At 47.7% G+C, this 19,197-nt stretch overlaps 1 long non-coding RNA gene across 1 annotated transcript; it reads right to left on the bottom strand.

Moving 5' to 3' along the window:
* Positions 1-302: 302 nt before the first annotated feature.
* On the bottom strand, positions 303-15,793 carry LOC140410354 (uncharacterized). The gene is made up of 2 exons (XR_011940633.1): positions 15,660-15,793; positions 303-1,705 (listed from the first exon to the last, which is right to left on the bottom strand). It is a non-coding gene; the product is annotated as an uncharacterized lncRNA (long non-coding RNA).
* Positions 15,794-19,197: the final 3,404 nt, after the last annotated feature.

Here is a 19,197-nt window from a genome sequence, read left to right as displayed (position 1 = left end):
GCATTTCTGCATCCTCCGCACAGCTCACCCTCTCACCCTCCCAACATCGATCCTTATGCTTATTCTGTGCCTGTCCTGCTCAGAAATGTCACACACATGCATGTCGCATTAAGCAAGTCACAACCAGAGATGTCATAGTGAGGCAGGTAGAGGAATCCAAGGTATAGCACAGAAGGATCCTCAACCCTGTGCATGGCCAACAGGTATGAGATTCTTGGTCCTTGTGTGGATGAGAGAGTGGACTGTAGGGAGGATGAACAAATTGACCTTGGCATCGTGGTTCAGGGAGTCATTCAAGTGGGGGATTTGGATTTGTTTATTGTCACGTGTACCGAGGTACAGTGAAAAGTATTTTTCTGCGAGCAACTCAACAGATCATTTAGGCCATGAAAATAAAATAAAATAAAAAGAACTTACATAATAGGGCAACACAAGGTACACATTGTAAATACATAGACACCGGCATCGGGTGAAGCATATAGGAGTGTAATATTAATCAGGTCAGTCCATAAGAAGGTTGTTTAGGTAACAGTGGGGAAGAAGCGGTTTTTGAACCTGTTTGTCTGTGTTCTCAGACTTTTGTATCTCCTGCCTGATGGAAGATGTTGGAAGAGTGAGTAAGCTGGGTGGGAGGGGTCTTTGATTATGCTGCCCGCTTTCCCCAGGCAGCGGGAGGTGTAGACAGAGTCAATGGATGGGAGGCAGGTTTGTTTGATGGACTGGGCTGTGCTCACGCCTCTCTGAAGTTTCTTACGGTCTTGGGCTGGGCAGTTGCCATACCAGGCTGTGATGCAGCCAGATAGGATGTTTTCTGTGGTGCATCTGTAAAAGTAAGTGTCAGTGTGAACATGATGAATTGCGTTAGTTTCCTGAGGACGTATAGGCACTGTTGTGCTTTCATGGTGACAGCATTGACATGGGTGGACCAGGACAGATTTTTGGTGATGTGCACTCCCAGGAATTTGAAGCTGTTAACCAATTCCACTACGTCCCCATTGATGCAGACAGGGGTGTGTACAGTACTTTGCTTCTTGAAGTCAATGACCAGCTCTTTAGTTTTGCTGGCATTGAGGGATAAATTGTTGTTGTTGCACCATTTCACTGGGATCTATATCTCCCTCCTGTATTCTGACTTGTCGTTATTCAAGATCCGTCCCACTATGGTCGTGTCGTCAGCAAACCTGTAGATGGAGTTGGAACCAAATTTTGCCATGCAGTTGTATGTGTACAGGGAGTATAGTTGAGGGCTAAGTATGCAGCTTTGCGGGGCCCCGGTATTGAGGACTATCGTAGAGGAGAGGTTGTTGTTCATTCTGTGGGTCAGAAAGTCGAGGATCCAGTTGCAGAGTGAGGTGCCAAGTCCTAGGTTTTGGAGCTTTGATATGAGCTTGGCTGGGATTATGGCATTGAAGGCGGAGCTGTAGTTAATAAATAGGAGTCTGATGTAGGAGTCCTTGTTGTCGAGATGCTCCAGGGTTGAGTGTAGGGCCAGGGAGATGGCGTCTGCTGTGGACCGGTTGCGGCGGTATGCGAATTGCAGTGGATCTTGGCGTTCTGGGAGTATGGAGTTGATGAGCTTCATGACCAACCTCTCAAAGCACTTCATTATGATTGGTGTCAGGACCACCGGACGCTAGTCATTGAGGCACGTTGCCTGGTTCTTCTTGGAATTGGAGGAAGTGTATTCGCATGGATTGAAAACTAGCTGTCACATAGAAAATAGAGAGTTGGAATAAATGGGTCATTTTCAGAGTGGAAAGATGTAACTTGTGGAGTAGTAATAATAATAATAATAATAAACGCTTATTGTCACAAGTCGGCTTCAATCAAGTTACTGTGAAAAACCCCTAGTCGCCACATTCCGACTAGGTACAGTACCACGGAGATCAGTTCTTGGCTGGCAATTGTTCACTATTTACTTGGAGGAAGGAACAGAATGTAAGGTTTCCAAATATGCTGGCGACACAAAAATAGATGGAAGTGCATGTTGTGATGAGGATATCGTGATTCTATAGATCGATTGGGTGACTGGGCGAAACTGGCAAATGGAAGTGCGAGGTCATGCACTTCGGAAGGAGGAATCAAAAGGCAGATTATTATCTAAATGCAGAGTTTAATAAGGCCAAGGCAGTGCTCTTTTGGAGTAAGCATCCGGTTTGGGGTGTTGTACCTGGCCAAACATTGGGTGAATTTCAAGGGCAGGGAACATTACTTTACGACGCCGGAGGAGGCAGACAACTTTGTCAAGGAACAGAGGTTGGGGGAGGGCTAATGTTGGGAATTTTTTCTGTTTTATGGCTTTTTAATGTATGCACAAGTTTTATAATTGATATGTTGTTTTTTCTCGTTTGCAAAGGTTGGTTTTGTATTGGGGTGGGTGGATGGTGGGATGATTCTGGGTCAGTTTTGAGTCCCTTTGAACTTTCCTATTTTTTTCTTTTATGAAGTAATATGTATATGCAATATGTGTAATTGTTCGGTTGTCTGTCGCACATGTTGGTTTTGCATTGGTCCGGATCGATGAGTGGTTGGTACAGAGTTTTGGGGTGCATGCTGCGACTGGAATGAGAGGGTGGGGAGGGGGGGGGTGGATTCTGGTGGGGGGAGGCCTGGGAAGGGACATTCTGAAAGAGTAAGGTGTGAAAAGTGAGTGGGGAAGGGGTAGTTTGGGAAGTTTGGAGGGGTCCTTTGGGATGATCTCGAGGTGGAAGTCTCCATTCTAGCAGGGAATGCTAGTATATGGAAGCAGCGCCGGGAAGGGAATTGGGGTGGGTAGCCGGAGGGGAGGGGGCTGGTGGGTGGGGGCAGTGGTTGGAGAGTGGAGAGTGGGGGGAGAGAAGGTTGGTGAGGAGTATTATGGGCCAGGGTTTAGAGGACACCAAAGCATATCATGGAGTTCACCTGACCCACAACTTTGAATAGACTTTGGTTATGGGGAGCACAAGGGCCCACTTTTCAGGTGTGATGCAACAGAGAACTAAAAGGTATTTTTAAACAAAAACAATTTTCATTCTATGAATCCAGTTAGCATTTTATAAACACACAGTAAACATCTTAGCAACTACAAACCCTGATAACCCCCCAAAAAGATACAGTGCTCTATAGATAACCCTTAATAAATTTCTAAACAACATCCATAAGCCAAAGACAGTAGGTTTGAATTCTCTACAGAAACAGGTATTACTTGGAAATCATCAAGTGATCTGGAGATATTATTTAGATTGCAGAGAGAGAGATCAATACACACATCTGCTTGGTTTGAATGCAGCTCTCCAACTGAAAGCAAAACTAAACACAGAGCCAAAACAGCTTTCAGCACAAAACAAAAGTAAAAAGCAGAGCAGAGCCCAGCTCCACCCACACAATGACAACACTGCAGCCATTTGATAAAGCACACTTTTCTTAAAGGGACTCTCACATGACAGGAGTCCTGGAGGATCGTCAGCTGTCTTACTTAATGTATATACGCCCCATTGAGATAACGCAAAGAACATTAAGAAGATGTTAGCATCCATCCAGGACTTGGATTCACATCAGCGGATAATGGGGGCTCAATTTTAATTGTATTTTGGACCCTAGGATAGATAGATCTAGCCCCAAGTCAATAGTCAGGTCGGGGATCACAAAGGAGCTGGGGGTATTTATGGATCAGTTGAGGTGGGTGGATCCATGGAGGTTTTGACATCCGGTAGTGAAGGAATATTCTTTCTGCTCCCATGTACATCAGGCATACTCCTATATTGATTTTTTTGTGTTGGGAAAATCGTTGTTGTCGGGGGTCACGGGGGCAGAATACACAGGGATAGTAATTTCAGACCATGCGCCGCATTATGTGGCCGTGAGGTTGGTAAATGAGCCGGTGCAGAGACCAGGGTGGCGATCCTGGCAGAAAAAGGTTTTGCAAAAAGGTGGCATTCACGAAAAAGAACTATGTGGAGTTCAATCACAATGGGGAGGTTTCCGCCTCCACATTCTGGGACGCATTGAAGCCGGTGCTTCAGGGAAGGTTATTTCTTATAAGGCCCATAGGGATAAAGTTGAGAGGAAGGAAAGGCAGAGGTTGGCGAATGCTAATGTAGAGGTGGATTTGAAGTACTCTGTGGTCCCGACTAAGGAGCTGTTGGTGGAAAGAAAGAAACTGCAGGGGCAGTTTGACCTATTCACAACAGGAAAGGCAGTGGGTCAGCTTCACCGCTCAAGGGGAGTTCAGTTGAATATAGGGAAAAGGCTAGTTGCCTGCTAGTCCATCAGTTGAGTTGGCAGGCGGCTGCATGTGAGGTTACGCAGGCGAGGTGGCAGGAGGAGGGTTAGTAACAAGGCCGAAAAAAAAATCTATAAGGCATTTGGGTCTGTACAGATGTGAGCCCCGGTGGGAGGACATGGGTATGGGGCATATTTTGGATGGGTTGGTGTTTCCGGAGGGGGAGAATGGGAAGAGATAGGGATTGGAGACACCATTGGGGTTACAGGGGATAATGTGTGTGTGGGGTTGGTGCAATCAGGAAAGGCACCAGGACTGGATGACTTTCTGGTAGAATTTTATAAACAGTTTTTGACAGAGTTGGCACCCTTTCTCCTGGATATGTATAATGAATCGTTGGCGAGGTGGGAGTTACCTGCCACACTTGCACATGCTTCGATTTCATTGATTCCAAATAAAGATAAAGATCCGACAGAGTGTGGGTATTACAGGCCCATCTCCCTTCCAAATACAAATGTGAAGGTCCTGGCTAAGGTGTTAGTGAGCTTTGACAAAGGGTCATCTGGACTCGAAACGTTTGCCCTTTTCTCTCCCAACAGATGCTGCCAGACCTGCTGAGATTTTCCAGCATTTTCTCTTTGGTTTCAGATTCCAGCATCATCAGTAATTTGCTTTTATCCAGTGTTAGCGAGATGGTTGGAAGGGTGTGTGCCGGATGGTCTCGAAAGACCAGATGGGGTTTGTGAAGGCACGGCAGTTGTCAAGCAACATCAGGAGGCTGTTGAATGTGGTAATGATCCCATCAAGGGGTAGAGCATCGGAGGTTATCGTATCAATGGATGCGGAGATGGTCTTTGACTGGGGAGAATGGAGGTATCTGTTTGAGATCCTGAGGAGGTTTGGGTTTGGACCAGCATTTGTTTCATGGGTGCGATTGCTGTCTGCATCCCCCATGCTGAGTGTGAGGATGAACGTGATGAATTTGGGGTATTTTAGGTTGCTGGGGGGAACAGAACAAAGAACAAAGAACAAAGAAATGTACAGCACAGGAACAGGCCCTTCGGCCCTCCAAGCCCGTGCCGACCATACTGCCCGACTAAACTACAATCTTCTACACTTCCTGGGTCCGTATCCTTCTATTCCCATCCTATTCATATATTTGTCAAGATGCCCCTTAAATGTCCCTATCGTCCCTGCCTCCACTACCTCCTCCGGTAGTGAGTTCCAGGCACCCACTACCCTCTGCGTAAAAAACTTGCCTCGTACATCTACTCTAAACTTTGCCCCTCTCACCTTAAACCTATGCCCCCTAGTAATTGACCCCTCTACCCTGGGGAAAAGCCTCTGACTATCCACTCTGTCTATGCCCCTCATAATTTTGTATACCTCTATCAGGTCGCCCCTCAACCTCCTTCGTTCCAGTGAGAACAAACCGAGTTTATTCAATCGCTCCTCATAGCTTATGCCCTCCATACCAGGCAACATTCTGGTAAATCTCTTCTGCACCCTCTCTAAAGCCTCCACATCCTTCTGGTAGTGTGGCGACCAGAATTGAACACTATACTCCAAGTGTGGCCTAACTAAGGTTCTATACAGCGGCAACATGACTTGCCAATTCTTATACTCAATGCCCCGGCCAATGAAGGCAAGCATGCCGTATGCCTTCTTGACTACCTTCTCCACCTGTGTAGCCCCTTTCAGTGATCTGTGGACCTGTACTCCTAGATCTCTTTGACTTTCAATACTCTTGAGGGTTCTACCATTCACTGTATATTCCCTACCTGCATTAGCCCTTCCAAAATGCATTACCTCACATTTGTCCAGGTTAAACTCCATCTGCCATCTCTCCGCCCAAGTCTCCAGACAATCTAAATCCTGCTGTATCCTCAGACAGTCCTCATCGCTATCCGCAATTCCACCAACCTTTGTGTCGTCTGCAAACTTACTAATCAGACCAGTTACATTTTCCTCCAAATCATTTATATATACTACAAAGAGCAAAGGTCCCAGCACTGATCCCTGTGGAACACCACTGGTCACAGCCCTCCAATTAGAAAAGCATCCCTCCATTGCTACCCTCTGCCTTCTATGGCCTAGCCAGTTCTGTATCCACCTTGCCAGTTCACCCCTGATCCCGTGTGACTTCACCTTTTGTACTAGTCTACCATGAGGGACCTTGTCAAAGGCCTTACTGAAGTCCATATAGACAACATCTACTGCCCTACCCGCATCAATCATCTTAGTGACCTCCTCGAAAAACTCTATCAAGTTAGTGAGACACGACCTCCCCTTCACAAAACCGTGCTGCCTCTCACTAATACGTCCATTTGCTTCCAAATGGGAGTAGATCCTGTCTCGAAGAATTCTCTCCAGTAATTTCCCTACCACTGAAGTAAGGCTCACCGGCCTGTAGTTCCCGGGATTATCCCTGCCACCCTTCTTAAACAGAGGAACAACATTGGCTATTCTCCAGTCCTCCGGGACATCCCCTGAAGACAGCGAGGATCCAAAGATTTCTGTCAAGGCCTCAGCAATTTCCTCTCCAGCCTCCTTCAGTATTCTGGGGTAGATCCCATCCGGCCCTGGGGACTTATCTACCTTAATATTTTTTAAGACACCCAACACCTCGTCTTTTTGGATCACAATGTGACCCAGGCTATCTACACCCCCTTCTCCAGACTCAACATTTACCAATTCCTTCTCTTTGGTGAATACTGATGCAAAGTATTCATTTAGTACCTCGCCCATTTCCTCTGGCTCCACACATAGATTCCCTTGCCTATCCTTCAGTGGGCCAACCCTTTCCCTGGCTACCCTCTTACTTTTTATGTAAGTGTAAAAAGCCTTGGGATTTTCCTTAACCCTATTTGCCAATGCCTTTTCATGACCCCTTCTAGCCCTCCTGACTCCTTGCTTAAGTTCCTTCCTACTTTCCTTATATGCCACACAGGCTTCGTCTGTTCCCAGCCTTTTAGCCCTGACAAATGCCTCCTTTTTCTTTTTGACGAGGCCTACAATATCACTCGTCATCCAAGGTTCCCGAAAATTGCCGTATTTATCTTTCTTCCTCACAGGAACATGCCTGTCCTGTATTCCTTTCAACTGACACTTGAAAGCCTCCCACATGTCAGATGTTGATTTGCCCTCAAACATCCGCCCCCAATCTATGTTCTTCAGTTCCCGCCTAATATTGTTATAATTAGCCTTCCCCCAATTTAGCACATTCATCCTCGGACCACTCTTATCCTTGTCCACCAGTACTTTAAAACTTACTGAATTGTGGTCACTGTTACCGAAATGCTCCCCTACTGAAACATCTACCACCTGGCCAGGCTCATTCCCCAATACCAGGTCCAGTACCGCCCCTTCCCTAGTTGGACTGTTTACATATTGTTTTAAGAAGCCCTCCTGGATGCTCCTTACAAACTCTGCCCCGTCTAAGCCCCTGGCACTAAGTGAGTCCCAGTCAATATTGGGGAAGTTGAAGTCTCCCATCACCACAACCCTGTTGTTTTTACTCTTTTCCAAAATCTGTCTACCTATCTGCTCCTCTATCTCCCGCTGGCTGTTGGGAGGCCTGTAGTATACCCCCAACATTGTGACTGCACCCTTCTTATTCCTGATCTCTACCCATATAGCCTCACTGCCCTCTGAGGTGTCCTCTCGCTGTATAGCTGTGATACTCTCCTGAACAAGTAGCGCAACTCCGCCTCCCCTTTTACATCCCCCTCTATCCCGCCTGAAACATCTAAATCCTGGAACGTTTAGCTGCCAATCCTGCCCTTCCCTCAACCAGGTCTCTGTAATGGCAACAACATCATAGTTCCAAGTAGTAATCCAAGCTCTAAGTTCATCTGCCTTACCCGTAATGCTCCTTGCATTAAAACATATGCACTTCAGGCCACCAGACCCGCTGTGTTCAGCAACTTCTCCCCGTCTGCGCTGCCTCAGAGCCACACTGTCCCTATTCCCTAGTTCTCCCTCAATGCTCTCACCTTCTGACCTATTGCTCCCGTGCCCACCCCCCTGCCATACTAGTTTAAACCCTCCCGTGTGACACTAGCAAACCTCGCGGCCAGGATATTTATGCCTCTCCGGTTGCCTTCTTGTGGTGGCTATTGAAGCTTTGGTGATTGCACTGCGGGCTTGATGAGAGTGGGAGGGCATTGTGAGGAGAGGTAGGGAACACTGGTGTCACTATATGCAGATGGTTTATTGTTATACGTTTCAAACCCACTGGAGTGCATGGGGAAAATAATAGACGCTCTGGGGAAGTTCGGTGCATTTTGTGGGTATAAACTGAACATGGCAGTAAGTGGGCCCCGGCTCAAATGCGCAGGCTGGCGGATGCCACAGAAGTGAGGAACCACCAAGCCCCACCTGGGGGACCTGTCAAATGTTATTGCCTTACTGACTGACCCATCCCTCCCACTGACCACATGTCCATTTTCCCACAGGCCCTCAGCCGACAATGCCGGCCCAAGCCAGGCGGCACCCTCTCCAGTCTCCCATGAGACCACCTCAGAGGAGAGCTCCGAGGAGTCCACCATACTAGTGACTGTGGTGACCGCAGTGGAGAGCCTGGTGCATGACATTGCCACCATTAGTGAAGACGTCCAAGGTGTCGCAGAGTCAGTGATGGCCATGGCTGAGTGTGTAGGCAGAATGTCCGCCTCGCTAGGGGATGTCACCCAATACCAGGCTAACCTTGATGAGGTTCTGCGGGACATGTCCCACTCTCAGATGAGCATGGCCGAGGCGCTGCGGAGCTTGCCCCAGTCGCAGGTGGGCATTGCTGAGGCGCTGCAGAGCCTGGCATAATCACTGAGGAGCAACGCCAAGGACATTGACACGAAGATGCGGACCATGGGGAACCACCAGTGCTGGCAAAGCCAGATGATACAGGGGCAGCCGGGTCTTGAACCATCTGCCCTCCAGCCCAAGGTGAACCCCAGGGCTCTGTGGGCACATCAGGAGGAGCGGCTGCCGGGACTCGTCCCATGGAGTGGCGATGGTGGCGACCAGCTCCCCTGAGTTTCACCCCTCTGATGAGACTGTGTCTCATAGCTAGCGCACGGGACAGGGCGACACAGCTGTGTATGAGCCGCCGACAAGTGAGCCGGGGCCCTCCAGCCTCAGAGCCGCAGACGATGTCCGCCAGAGGCATTGAAGGCCACAGGACGTGGTAAGCAGTTGGCTGCCTCCTCCTCAGATGTGCATCCTGGAGACACACCTAGATGTAGTGGTACAGCTTGGAGGGAAAACACATCGAGGACCACTGAGGACACCGAGGAAGCGGGGAGGGGTTGGGGGCAGGTAGGGGGTGGGGGCTGGGGGTTGGGGAGGGGCAACACCATTGGGAGGGTGGGGAATTGTAAAACACAATCAACACCTTTGTGCATAACTAGTATGATGCCTCTGTCACCTTCTTCCACAATGTGGGCTGACCTCCGAACCCTTGGCCCATCTCTCCAGGCATCTCCCCTTCCCTATTGTACTCAGCTGCCCTCTGTCCGTAGACATGTCCCTGGAGCTGTGTCCCATCGGATGTTGGCTGCTGCGTGTGTGATGTTGCCTCCCGCAGTGTTCAAGCACAGTGTTCATACATCAAGGTATGATTGGGATGCTAGGCAATGCCTCCTACATACTATATGGCCGGCCCACCCACTAGGGTTGTGTGAAGTGCTCACTTAAGCACGATTGCCAATTCTCTATTAGCCATCCCCTTCAGCCGTATGGCCAGAGGCCTCAGCAGTCGACGGGGGTTATGGGTGGCCAATGGGGCAGACGGGTAGGGACAATGGTTGCCCCAGGAACAGGTCCACAGGATCAAGGGGTTGGTATGTTGGTGTCGTGCATGGTTGCTCCTCCTCCCCCACCAGCGACTCCCCCCACAACCTCCCATGAAGCCCACCCCTGCAGAGGGTCCCCCACCTCCAGTTGAGGGTCCCCATCCATCATCGAGCACAGGCGTGGCAAGTCCAGTGCCCCCAGGCTCTTTGCATGTGAACAAAGACGGCTGCTCACGTTCTCGGCTCATGGGGTTTAAATGGTGATCTTGCCATGGCGAGATCCCAATTGTGCCGACGGGAGCGAACCAGTTGCATCGCAAACTGTTTGCCACCTGGCACGGTTCTCGTTTTTTGCCTCTCCCGCTATTCACCAGCCTCGTTTTGCTTGAGCGAGAGCGTAACAAGGCCGGAGAATCACGCCCAAACTAAAACTTCATCCCTGGAACCTGGTCTGCTCCAAACATGTTCTTTCCACTGAGTCCTACCTGCCCCCTGCTGTGTCAGCATCAACGCCATAGGTGACCTGCTATTGGCCGAAATAACATTTGAAGTAGACATGTCCAAAAATAGATTTCTCCATTGACCTTTTGCCCAGATGACCTTCTGGTGAGTAACTTGGCCACAGTCCAGAGAAAATACTAATGAGTTGAGTTTCCAGTCATTGGCAATTAATATTCATCTTGTTATGTAGACAATACCAGGACACACCACAGATGCTTTTGTCGTTAAGGTTCCTGAAGTTAGCCTCAGGAATCCAGCAGGATTTCCTTTCTATAGTCTTGGGAGTCCAGTAACAGTCTTTCATTTTTACTGAGCCAAGATAACCAAGCCCACAGCACAGAGAAGAAAAATACAGATCGACAGAGTGGTTACAGACATCGAGGGGTAGAGCTTCTACGAAGCGGCAAACATCATCAAATTGATGCTCTGCTCAAACCTTTTAATGCCCCGACGATGCTCCACATTTCTGGTCGAGTCTTCCGAGCCGGCTATTTCAGATATCACAGGAGTTATATTCCCACAAAGAACTCCACTGCAGTGGTGTAGTTTCAGGCGGAAGATATGCCATGCCCCCTTTTTTACAGCACCCGCTGCGGTAAGGTAAGTTTAAATGTTTAGTGCGAATCTTAGTGAATGGGTGAACAAGTGAGTGGATGAACAAGTGAATGGGCAGGGTGGCACTATGAGTAAATGGGTAAACGGGTAGGGTGGGTATGGTAAGTGGGTAGGTGGCAGGTGGTTGGGATGGCAGGTAGATCGGTGCCATGTGGGCACCGTAGTAAGTAGGGTGGCAGATGGCTTGGATGGTGGGTGAGAAAGATTCTTGATGTGTAGGTGGCAGGGGGTAGGGTGGTAAGGGGGTATGGTGGCAGATGGGTGGATGGTGGGTAGGGTGGCAGATGGAAAGGGTGACAGGTGGGTAGGATGGGAGGTAGATATCAGGGCAGTTGGGAAGAGTGGCAGGTGAGCATGGGAGAAGGTGGGTAGGGTGGTAGGTGGTTACAGTAGCAGGTAGGTGAGGTGATTGGCTGGTATGGTGGCATATGGGTAGGGTGCAGGTAGGTGAGGTGGTGGGTGAATGGATAGGTGGATCAGGTGTAGTCGGGTTAGGTCGGGTCACGAAGGGTATTCAGGGTGGGGGCTAGTTGGGTCAAGTCGGTGGGTAGTCAGCTCTGCTCTGGCACAGAGTTGGGTTTTGCATGTTCGGGAGAGGTAATCAGATCTGGTCGGGCGGGCAGCATGGTAGCGCAGTGGGTTAGCACGGCTGCCTCACGGTGCCGAGGTCCCAGGTTCGATCCCGGCTCTGGGTCACTGTCCGTGTGAAGCTTGCACATTCTCCCCGTGTTTGCGTGGGTTTCACCCCCACAACCCAAAGATGTGCAGGGTAGGTGGATTGGCCACGCTAAATTGCCCCTTAATTGGAAAAATGAATTGGGTACTCTAAATTTATTTTGAAAAAAGATCTGGTCGGGGAGTTTGGTCAGAGGGTCCGATCAAGTGGTAGTTAGTTCAGGTTAGGGGCTGTGGTCAGTGTTTTGGATGTGTAGTCAGGAGGGGGAGGAGTCAGTGTTAATGATTGGGGGTTAGTTCTTTAGCTACCCAGGAGTTCAACTAGGGTTTGCTGCCTAACATTTTCTGGGTAACTATCTCGGTAAGTAGTGTGGAACCAGAACTGTACTAAGTCTCCGAAACTAACTCTGGCAGAGTGTTCTGGGGGTCAGGGGAACTTCAAGCCCTCTGGACATTTTACATGGAGGTCAGTACATCAGGATTTCGGTGGGATTCCAGCATGCATCTTAAATTATTGGCCCTGCTTTCGACAATCTGGAGACAGGAATATCAAGGCTAGGTAGGTAAGTAGGCAGGTAAAAGCCACCAGTTCACATGGTCATAATTGAAACATGACAGGATTCACCAAACCTAGACACCTGCAATTCTGCCTGTATTCAAGCTGTCCTTATCTTTCACAATTCTTTTTGAACAAGGTATGCTTGAAATTTCACATTTGTAAGAGATTGATAGATTCCGGGTTCAAAAGAATTAAAAAGAAAAAATATGGGATGCAATCATCACTGGCTGGGTCAGCATTTATTGCGCACCCCGAATTGCTCTTCAGGAGGTGGTGATAAGCTGCTTTCTTGGACTGCTGAGTCCATGGGCGGGATTCTCCACTCCCATGCCGGAGTGGCCGCGTCGTCGTGAACGCCGTCGAGGTTCACGACGGCGCCGAACGGCCCCGGTCCCAACCGATTCAGGCCCTGACAATGGGCCAGGATCGGAGCCGCGTCATCTACACGCGCCAGGCCTTGTCGCCCGCATAAAAGTGGCGCCGCATAGATGACGCGGCCGGCGCCGCATAACAGGCGTCATCCGCGCATTGCGTGGTTGTCACCCTCTCTAAATCCGCCCCGCAAGAAGATGGGGGACGAATCTTGCGGGGCCGCGGAAGGAAGGTTGTCCTCCTTCAGAGAGGACGGCCCGACGATCGGTGGGCACCGATCGCGGGCCTCCTCACATTCCAGGTGAAGCCCCGTGCAGGATCCCCCCTCGCCCCCCCCACAGGCCGCCCCCCCAGCGTTCACGCACCGCCCACGACTGCAGCGACCAGGTGTGGACGGTGCCGGGGGGAACCCGCCGTTTTGGCCTGGCCGCTCGGCCCATCCGGGCCTGAGAATAGCGGGGGTGCCGGAGAATCGCCATTTTGGGTGTCTCCGGCGATTCTCCGGCCAGCGGCCCGCAAAACTCGACCGGGCCATTCCCGCCGCTTGGGAGAATCGCGGGAGGGCGTCGGACCGGCGTCCCCGGAAATTTTGGCGGCCCAGGCGATTCTCCCAACCGGCGTGGGAGTGGAGAATCGCGCCCAGAATGTTGTAGGAACACCCACAGAGCTATTAGGGAGGGAGTTCCATGAGTTTGACCCAGACACCACAGTGATCCCATCTGACAAACATCTGCCTATATTTTTTGCTATTTCCTTTTGGAAATTCTTTTGTGTGTGTATACCCCTGTCACAACCTCGAAACAAGATATTTGGTTCAACGTCAATACAATTCCCAGTAGATGTTCATGAGACCGCAAGTTGGATGATGATGAAGAATGCCATTCAACATATCTTAGCTCAGTGGGTACTGAGTGGCTGCTTGAGTCACCCTCCTTCATCTCAGTGGGTCGCAAGATTGTAATCAGGCTTGTTCACGGTGACCCCATGAATAAGATTAAATACATTTAGTACGCACCGATTATTTCATACTGGGTTAAAGAAAATGCTTATTCATTTATATATTAATAGAACTATCATCAATTTCAAATGATAAAAACAAAACAAACAATTACACTTTGGACACAGAGGGAGCACAGGGCTCTCACAGTCAATGTTGTGAGCAATCAGCATGCACCTCCCTTCACGTGCTCTTGCTGTACGTGCATATCACTTAAGTCACACTGGTACGGAAAAAACTATGCGGACAGCTATGTGACAACTCTGCGCATGGGCAACCATAAACTAAATGTCTCGTGGGCTGCACTTAGTACCCTGGTGGGCCGCAGGATGCCCACCACTGTCTTAGGTCATTCATCTAGAATACTGCTATACAATCTCTTCATCTATTTGGCAAGAAAGAGCTGACACATCTTCAGGTACACAGAGAGCAAATTGAAGGAAGAGAGCTCCCAGGAATCTTCACCATCTAATTGGAGGATCGTGCCTCAGACAGCATCAGCTGCCATCTCTCTGAAGTGGATACGAAAGGACCTCTTTACTGAGGTTGTCATAGAGCTGTGCCATCTCTTGCGACAAAACCTGCAATAAACTATCGCAATTAACACAGCATTTCTGCAAAAGTCAAGGTGCGACAGCCCTAATCATATTTACCAATGGCTCCCTCCCGGTTACAGCAGGGGATATCAGTAACGTTTGCCAATCTGTAGTTCATACTTCTATGAAGTAATATGTAACATCTACACAATGCACTGCAGCTACTCGCCAAGTTTGACATCCCCTTCCAAACCCATGATCTTGACCATGTTAGAAGGACAAGGGCAGCACACACATGGGAACACCACCAATTGCACATTCCCCTCCAAACCATACACTATCCTAACTTGGAATTATATTACCGTTTCAGCACTTTGCTGGGTCAAAATCCTGGAACTCCTTTCCCAACAGCACATGGACTGCAGCGGTTCACCACCAACTCTCAAGGACAATTAGAGAATAGGTGCTGGCCTTGCCAGGGATACCCAAATCCAAAGAACGCATTGAAAAAAGGTGACTGTTGCCATTTTTGCTGGAACAAACTCATCCATCATTTTACCCAGGGACAACTTGAAGAAATAAGGTAGGGCACTGGAGATTGCATATAATGTAGAATAACCCCAACACAGGACCCCACCGACTACACTCATATGAATTAATAAGCTCCTTCAGCTCATGAATCATAATAATCTTTATTATTGTCACAAGTGGGCTTACATTAACACTGCAATGAAGTTACTGTGAAAAGGCCCGAATCGCCACACTCTGGCGCTTGTTCGGGTACACAGAGGAAGAATTCAGAATGTCCAATTCACCTAACAAGCACATCTTTCAGAATTTGTAGGGGTAAACCGGAGCACCCGGAGGAAGCCCACGCAGACACGGGGAGAACGTGCAGACTCGCACAGACAGTGACCCAAACTGAGAATCGAACCCGGGACCCTGGCGCTGTGAAGCAACAATGCTAACCACTGTGCTACCGTGCCGCCTCACAAGGGCTGCAACACCATTAATGTGAAACTAGTGTGTAATCACCTGTGAAGCCATGAAGCTTTTAACTGTACAAGTTCTCCGTCCATTTTAGTCCCTGTATAACAAGGGAGGGCTGAACCTTGTACTCATTGTCTGTGACTGACCTCTCGCTCAGTAATACTGTAATCACACCCAATAGTGAACTACAGACTCACAGAGCAGACCATTCTGTCCTCAAACAATGATTCCACTGCGAGGACAGATCTGATGACTTTCTCCAGGACAGTACACTGAACATATCTCTTATCTAAATGTTTATAAAAGTAAAAGACATGAGAAAAATCTAGTCTTGTCTCATGTGTTCTATCACAATGTGGACATACAAGCCAGCAATCTTAATGGAAAGGTGAAAAATCAGATTACACCAAGGTGGAAATACCTGCAAAATTCCTCCACAACCTCCGAAGGGAATCTAACTAGTCCAAGAGGCGGTGGTGTAGTGGTATTGCCGCTCGACCAGTAATCCAGAGACCCAGAGTCATTTCCTGGGGACCCGGATTTGAATCCCATTACAGCAGATGGCGAAATCTGGATTCAATAAAAAAATCTGGAATTAAAAGTTGTAAGATAACTGTGAAACTATTGTCGATTGTTGTGAAAAACCACGTGGTTCACCAATGTCCTTTCAGGAAGGAAATCTGTCATCCTTACCTGGTCTGGCCTAAATGTGACTCCAGACTCGCAGCAATGTGGTTGACTCTCAGGGATGGACAATAAATGCTGGCCCAGCCAGCGAAGTCCACATGCCGTGAGCGAGTAAAAAGAAAGAGACCACTGACCTGAATCTTTGCTCCAGCCGGAAATCAATCCAGCTCTCACTTGAAGGAATTTGACAAATCAGAATCCACCGCACAGGCTAGCAGCCTATTCTTGGATCCACAATTCTCTGGGAAGAGAAGAGTCTCCTAACACACAACCTAATTCTGCCCTTACATAACTTGTAAATCTGCAATTCCTCAGTAGAAAGTAAAGACCGACAGAATGCCAAGGTTCTGAACCTATTAAAAAAACATGAGTTACAATGGGTGATGATGAGAAAGCAGATTTAGATGGTCTACTGTAAGCTATAGAAAATATGATAAATAAAGACATAAGGAGGGTTGGAGGTTAATGGTTAGAAAGATGGGCCTGCCCTTGTATCCTGTTTAGGAATGCGGAGAAGCGGGATAAGAATCATGTGGGAGAATCAAGAGCAGACATGGTCAGATTCAGGAAATGATGACATATACAATCTTTCATTGTTAACCCTGCTGCAGTTAATTAAAGAAATATGGAAAAATGCTTTCAATCCAAACGCCTAAAGAGAGGAGTGAGCAGAGTTTGCTTAACAGATCAGGGTCAAGGCATCAAACTGTCAAAGCCCAAGGCGTCTGCTACATTCCCTGTGGGTAGCTTTTTATGTTCATTGTACAAGAATATTCAAAATCATGAAACATATCAGATTATTCCCAAGGTTGTCCTCTTCAGAGGCTGACCTTTCTTCCAGTTTCACCTCCTGAACAGTCTCCTCTTGGGACATTGGTAAAATAGTGTTTCTTTTGACCAAAGGAACATTTAAGGATGGAAATACTTAGCAGGTCAGACAACATCTGTGGAGAGGAAAAAAATCAGAGTTAACTTTTCAGTCTGTGACCTTTCATCAGAATGTGTAAAGTTATAAATGGAATAGGTTTTGAGCCTCTTCCCCTCCCCCTTCCCCACAGTCATTTACGCAAAAGCTATAACATTTCTAAATTTCCCCACTTCTGATTAAAAGATTTTGTCTTCCCCCATGATTCACTTGGCGTGCCCGGATTGCGCTGGGCACAACGCGGTGGTAGAATTGCACCCTAAATGTCTGAATCAATGGTTCCCAACCTGTGGTCCAAGGACCAGTGAATGCTGCAGGTGGCCCACAGGAAAAAAACAATTATGTGTACCTCATACGTACCATAATTGATGTTATATTATTATTCACAATGTAATTTTCTTCACAAATATCCGATGTAATATAATCCACAATGTATTTATGAGTGTGCATCATGAAGGCCTGTATGCTCTTCAATGTGTGATCTCCTGAAATCATTGTCCTCAGACCCAACTACAAACTCCGCTCCCGAATCATTGACTCCTTTGCTCTCCCTTATAACTGACAGTGGCTAAATCAGACTGTTTGCATCCTTGGTGTGATATTTGACCCTGACATGAGTTTCTGACCACTTATCTGGGGCTTCACTAAGACTGTCTATTTCCACCTTTGAAACATCGCTCAATCACGTCCCTAGTCCATGCCTGATCTTTCACAGCCATTGCACAAGTATTCAAGTATAAATTTATATCTCTAAAAAGCCTACAATCTCTTGCATTTATATAGCATTTTAAAATAGTAAAATGGCCCAAGACACTTTGCAGGAACATCAGCAAACAAAATTTGCCACAGGAAATTTGATATTTAACCACATAAGGAGAGTCAAGGAGACAAACCTGAGACAAAGAGGAAGGTTTTACGTTGTGCCTTAAAGGGTGAGAGCAAGGTGTTCTTTGGTATGGAGATGGACGTCAAAAGATTAAGATCCAGGCAGCTGAATACTTGACCACCAATGGTGGCGTCATTAAACCAAGAGGGCGGGGGCGGAGGGGAGCTATTGGAAGAGTGCAAAGATTTCAGAGACTTGTATTTCTGGATGAGGTTACCAGAGATAGTTTGGGGCAAGGATATGCAGGAATCTTAAATTTTGAAATCGAAGTGTTACCTGGCGAAGAACCAATGTAAATCAGCAAGCACCAGAGTGATGGTTGGCAGGGCCTTGGTGCAAGTTGGAAAACAGGCACTGGAGATCCCTATGATTACCTTATCCCACTTATAATTCACCCACTAAGAGTAAAATGATGATGGCACCTGAGTTATTTTAGAGAATTTACAGTGCAGAAGTAGGCCATTCGGCCCATCGAGTCTGCACCGGCCCTTGGAAAGAGCACCCTACTTAAGCCCACGTCTCCACCCTATCCCGTAACCCAGTAACCCCACCTAATTATTCTGGACATTAAGGGCAATTTAGAATGGCCAATCCACCTGACCTGCACATCTTTAGACTGTGGGAGGAAACCGGAGAACCTGGAGGAAACCCACGCAGACACGGGGAGGACGTGCAGACTCCGCACAGACAGTGACCCAGCGGGGAATCGAACCTGGGACCCTAGAGCTGTGAAGCAACAGTGATAACCACTGTGCTACCAGGCAACTCGATAGCCTGTAGGACCTGTTCAGTACTGTGATAACTCTGTGACATTAATTACTTGTTCCCAACCTTCCCATATTTCTGCAGTATGTGAATTATAGCAAGAAATGGGAATTTGGTATGAGCTTGTAGCAGGAAATTATTTGATGTCCCAGGACGTTGCAGCAGACTGACTTAATGGCACCAACACTCGTCAAAATGACACTGCACATTTCTCTTTGCTCTTAATAGTGACAGTATTCCATTAATCAAGAAACTATCGTGAACAACAACACCCACTCATCATAAAATGCCTCAATTAATCAATAAGATATCCGTTAAATAATGGGATAGTGAATTTGAATCACTAGAGCATCTATTTAATTATGGTGCAATATTAATTACAGCATTCCCCTGCTAACTGCACCCTTTTTGATGCAGTGTCACTGTACACTATCCTGTCCCCTGTACATTACCCCATCCCTCATGGCAGCACTTGATTAATTATAATCATACTTCGCTTTTAATTCCTAAAATGACATCAAATTGCTCCTTTTATCATAATAGCAGCCTTTTAATAACCACATACCCAACTTAATCAAAACCGGTGCCTTTCCTAATGACGTTGATCCTTAATTGCCTCATTGCTTCGCACAAAGTATTTTTGTTTTAGTACTTTTTAAATTGTCTCAGATTATAAGAAACCACTTTTAATATCTG

This window comes from Scyliorhinus torazame, chromosome 1 (assembly GCF_047496885.1).
Source record: "Scyliorhinus torazame isolate Kashiwa2021f chromosome 1, sScyTor2.1, whole genome shotgun sequence".
Taxonomy (NCBI): domain Eukaryota; kingdom Metazoa; phylum Chordata; class Chondrichthyes; order Carcharhiniformes; family Scyliorhinidae; genus Scyliorhinus; species Scyliorhinus torazame.
This window is presented reverse-complemented; position numbering and strand designations above follow the sequence as displayed.